Here is a 5,961-nt window from a genome sequence, read left to right on the forward strand (position 1 = left end):
TAACATTCTCCTTCTGGGGAGGTTGAGTGAAGGTGCTTCAGTCCTTTTCAGTTCTGTAATGGGTTCCAGGATATATTTTAACATCTGACTCTCATAGCATCTCAATAGAAAATCATTCTCTAAGTTGTTCAGGTTTCTCAAAAATGGTTCCATCTCTGTGGTAATTCTAGCTAATATATAGCCCTGGGACTTCACTACATTATACTTGGTTTTTGTAGGATGTAGACTTTTACTGTGAAGTAATAAGTTAACCCTTGTTGGTTTTCTGAATAAATCAGTGGTGATTCTACTATTGTTGGTGTCCTTGGAAATCTGCATATCTAAGAAAGTGGTTGAACTATAGCTATAGGAAGAGGTAAACTTCAGAAAGGGGGTTGTCTGATTGAGGTAAGTGATAAAATCTCAAAGCTGCAGGTGTCACCTTCCCACACAAAAAAAGAGGTCATCAATAAAACATAAATAGCATGTCATATGCTGCATGTAGTCTGTGTTGTTTAACACAAAGTCCTCCTCCCACTTGCCCATGGTTATGTTAGCTATGCTGGGAGCCATGGCAGCCCCTATTGCTATAGTAGTTTTTTGTTTGTAGTGTTTGGCATTGAAAGTAAAGAAATTAAGGTCCAGTACAAAATTAATGAGCTTGCTGAACTTTTGCAGTTGTGCCTGTGTACCTTGATTATGTTTCTTAAAAGACTCCATAGCTGCTGTTATATGGTAATTGTGAGGGAGCACTGTGTACAAGCATTCCACATCAATAGTTAATAAAATACTGTCAGCTTCCACTGTTTGTTTGTCTTTTCAGCTTTTCCCGGTTAAGGGTTGCCACAGCGGAACTCCGGTCCGCTAATGATTGGCAGTAGATTTTTATGGTGCCGAGTTGCCAGCCCGACACCCAACCTTCAGCGAAGGCATGCCCATTCACGCATGTCTTTCAGAGGCCACTTGACCACGGGGAGGACATGCAGACTCCGCACAGAAGGCACTTCAGCCGAGAGTCGAACAGGAGAACCTCTTGCTGTGAGGCAACAACGCTACCGCTGTACCACTGCAGCTTAATGTTTTTTATTATTCTCAAAAAATCCATTGAATCTCTTATATATGAGTTATTCTTTTCTGCTAAAGGTTTCATCAAGTAATCAAGGTAAATGGCTGTGGCTTCAGTAAGGGAACCTCCACTTGCTACCACCAGTCTATAAGGTGGGTCTTCTCTATTCTTGTGTGGCTTTGCAATTCCAAAAATGTAAGGTAAAGATTTTCAGTAATAAGTTTTTCTTCCCATAATGTGGTGAGATTAGTGTTCTATACATCATATGCTCTTTTATGTCATCCATGGTAAATAACTCATAAAATCTGTTATCCTCCAGCATGTTCTCTATCTTTTGGTTGTAGCTAGTGGTATCAGTCACAAGTATACCTCCTCCCTTGTCTGCCTTCATTACACGCCTGGATTTATCATCGGCTAGCTCAGTCAATGCTTTTCTTTCTCCCTGTGTTAAGTTATAAAGTTTTTTCTTAGGATGTTTTTTAAGGAGTTTCCTGATATCCACACATTTCACTTTGAAAGCAGCAAATGTTTGATGTAGTGGTGGACAATAGCCACTAGGCCTTTTTATAGTTTCATCAATAGGCTTATTTTCAATGTCATCACTTTTGCCATGAAACTGTACCCTTAAGTTGAGCTTCCTCACAAACATTTTAAGGTCTATCAGTACCTGAGCAACCTCACTCCTGTAGTTTAGATAGTTTTTATTGCCCTTATTTAAAGAAAATCATTAAGACCAGTGCAGGGGGTAACTGTAACACTACAAAATTAATTTACAGGGCACAGTGCAATGAATGTGATGCATTCTATGTGGGCAAGACTGTAAATAAACTCAAGTGTAGGATTTCATGTTATCTGTCAGAAACCTGTTCTAGATGTAAAAATAATGTACTAGCCAAACACCTTTCTCTTCATAAAAGGCACACAGGTTTTACGTTCCATATCCTGGATCGCATAGACATGGGTGATCTTCAAGGAGACATCCCGAATATTCTGGAGAAACATGAACTCGTGGCAAGTAAAGCTGAACTCTTTTAGGAAGCCTGGACTAAACTACTACGGTTGAATTAAAAGTGTACTGGAACTTAGAAAATTGTCACATTGTTTACAAGACTAATTTTATTTTATTTTATTTTATTCTACCAGTTGGTTTTAAATACAATTTTAAATCAGTTGTAATTTAAGTGTATATTTTGTTTCCATCATCATACATTTTTTATTATTATTTTTTTCTTTTTCTGGTTCTCTTTTTTTCCACTTTATTCAAAATGATGTGTAATAACAATACTAACTAATTATACAATTATATATATTTTTATAGATAGTTTTTAGGGTTCTTGTATAGAGACTGGAAGAAGTCTAGAAGGATGAAAGCAATCTTATTTAACAATAGGTTATGAACATAGAATATGATTTTTACAATTGATTTTTTACATGCAAAGTGTATATGTATATATTTATATATTTTTTTTGATTTCCAAATGAACTAAGGTTGATATATTTCCAGCCATGTAGTATATTATCTTGGATAAAATCACATACTTAATAATCTACTTAATAACCTGGTTAAATAAGAGGTACCACATCATTATAAATTTTATTTAAAGTACATAAACTAAGTATGGCAGGACCAGCTCGAATGTCACACTGATGGGAGAAGGGATATGAATTTAACATGTGTACCAATAACACTTTGTTTTACAGCACAATAAACCACTCCTTTGCCTGATAAAAAGTATATATTTATATATATATATATATATATATATATATATATATATATATATATATATATATATATCTTTAGAAAGCTTGTGAGGAAACTATTACTCTATTTTTGTTTTACTTGGCTCACTTGTCTGTATACTTAATAAAGGATTTTCGACTGGAAACAAACTGCCTGCCTTGCTTGGATTACTTTTGAATACTTAGTAATTCTGTACAATTATATATTTTTTATTATTTATTTATTTTTTTTATTTAAGACGAGTTTAAGTTCGCTACTTCTACTACTGTTGTCTGATCTGATTAATATACGGTGATTAACTAGAGATATACAAACTGAAAATCTTCCACACAGAGAAGTTTTTTACTCTGTTTTGTTTTTGGACCCACTATACTTGTTTAGTGAGTTGTTTTGAGACTTCGGGGATACCACGGTGATTATTTGTTTTTTTTTTTTGCTGCTGTCTATATGCTGTCTATATGCATACACAGTTTCCTGATCACTGAATTGACTGTTGGGGTTGTATTATCAAAATGTTAATTATCTGTGATGTTTCACTTTCCAAAGCGTGTAATTATGCCATTCTTACAACTGATTTTAAGAGCATGGTTTGCCACTATTTGTTAGTCATAGATGGGCCTTGTTGAAGAATGCTTGTGTCTGCATGGGAGTCAATGATAACCTCAGCTTGCAATCATCTGTAAAGTTAGTCTGACAAATACCTTCACCAATGCTTCCGCTTCAGAGAAATAGATGCCAAAAGCAGTAGCCTCAGTATTGAGCCACGGGGACTCAGCTAGTAACTAAGCTCTTTGTGGATGTGGCCTCACCTATTTTGACCTCCTGTGTTCTATCAGTGAGCCATTTGGCTATCCAGAGGGTGATAAAAGAGTTTATATTTAATTTACTAAGCTTGCCTATAGTACCTGAGTGGGGTTGTTGTTGTTTGTCTTTTGGCTTTTCCCGGTAAGGGGTCACCACAGCGGAACTCCAGTCCACTAATGATTGTCAGTAGATTTTTACGAAATGCCAAGGTGCCAGCTTGATGCCCAACCTTCAACGAAGGCACGCTCATTTACGCACGCATGTCTTTCGAACGCTACCCAACTGGGGGGAGGACATGCAGACTCCACACAGAAGGTACTCCCAAGCCCAGCCGGGAATCGAATGGGAGAACCTCTTGCTGTGAGGTAACAAGGCTACTGCCGCACCACCGTGGCTATCTATTGTATCAAAATGCTTGGCCTAGGTTGAGGTAAGTGAGGTGCACAGTCTTAGTCACATCCATTGCTTTGGTGATCCTCTGAATGAAGTCCACCACATTCAGTAAATATGAACTTCCTTTTACAAAGCCGAACTGTGATCAGGCTAGCATTTGCATGTTATCTATGTCCTTATATATCATGTCCATGATGAATCTTTGCATGGGGTTACATATCAGGTTGGTCAGCCTTCTAGGCCTGCATTTACTCTGATCAGTGTTCTAAAGTCTTTTGTGCAGGGGAATGAGAGTAGCCAATTATATTGTTCTGACATAAAATTTGACTGTAGGCTGCAGTTGAAAAGTGATTCAAGTGGACCAGAAATGTCATGTTTTACACTATTTAGTAAGCATCCCGGGATGTTGTTGGGGTCCACTGATGTGGTGTATTCTGCCTTGGAAAGTGTAGTGAAGTGCTGTTCCCTAGTGATGGCTGTGTGGAGTGTGGTATATAGTATTTCCTTCAGGCTACTGGGTGATGAGTGGGGGGGGGGGGGATTTCAGCTGAACCTCACATTTACATTCACACACAGACATAGCTGCCAGTACACCTCTGGTCTTATATTTGTATTTGCTGAACTCCCCAGTGAATGTTATGTTGATTGCAATTCATCTTGACAGGGCATGGGTGCTGTAGAAATTTGCCTAGCAGATGCTGACAATGAGCACATGCTCTGCCAATGCCAGAGTCCTCAGATGATGTCAATGACAGCGATGATGATGAAGCTGTTCCTGCATCTGCCCAAGCCATCATGCTTGCTGGATCCTGGAGCAGATGACACCAGGACCTGGACAGAGATGATTATCAGAAGGATATCTGGGAAGGTGTGACCGATGTGTTCTGAGCACAAATGAAGGACATGATGGGGACATTCTTTTAGATATGGCATGAGCTATGGGTGATTAATTCAGGGAGATAGCCTGGGAGATCATTTTTGAGGCTTATCCCCATTGGCCTGGTCCCTCAGGTCCATAAGCATTGTCTGTTTGCAACAGTTGTGTTATGCTGGCAGCATACTGACTGCTATATTATTGAAGGAATGTATATGCACCCCTGTATATGCATATCATGTATCTGACATGTTTATGAGTTATCACATTTAATTATGTTTCAATGTCTGCATGGAATACATTAACACATTACACTTTCCTCCTAAATTCAACTGTCCATGCATTGTGGCAATTAACTTACAGCTAGTGCTCAAGAATTAGCCTGTAAACATGTGTTTTACAGAGGGCAAATGGCAGACAACATAGTCCAGCACTACCACTGTGGTATGGTTTGGAACTATGTATTGCCATATCATGTATGTGCAACAGTCGGACATGTCACTTCCATTGTGTTTTGGATGACAATTGTCATGCTGTCCCACTCACCTGATGTGTTGTTTTAATGCAATGTGGGGTCATATACAGGTATATCATAGCTATGTTGGGGTTGGGAGGGTGGCCTAATGGTTAAGGTGTTTGCCTTGCAAACACAAGGTGCAGGGTTTGAGTCTCACAAGGGATAATTGGCTAGGCTTAAAATGGCTCGCAAGGACAGTTAGCTTAGTGCTAATCTATGAATCTATGTGCAGTCCTCCTTTTCTGACTGCATCAAATAGCAATGTAGCATTAATCTATGCACAGTGGTACAGATAATTTATTCTATAACAGTACATTATAGCATGTTTGCTTATCTTAAATTTACACATCCATTATTTATTCACATAAATTCACACCTTCCATGAATATTTGTGCATATTCACTGACTGTACATGTGTACTCACATAGACAGATCCATATAGACACACAATTGTACATTTGACATGTAAACATTCACTGACTTACTGTTGATGTGCTGTAATGATGCTCATCGAAGTGTCCTCTGCTTAGTAATGTACAGGGCGTGTGACATACACCTGAGTTTGTTTATTCAACATTTACATG

The sequence above is a fragment of the Protopterus annectens genome, chromosome 2.part1, assembly GCF_019279795.1.
Source record: "Protopterus annectens isolate FY-2018-M chromosome 2.part1, PAN1.0, whole genome shotgun sequence".
Lineage (NCBI taxonomy): Eukaryota > Metazoa > Chordata > Ceratodontiformes > Protopteridae > Protopterus > Protopterus annectens.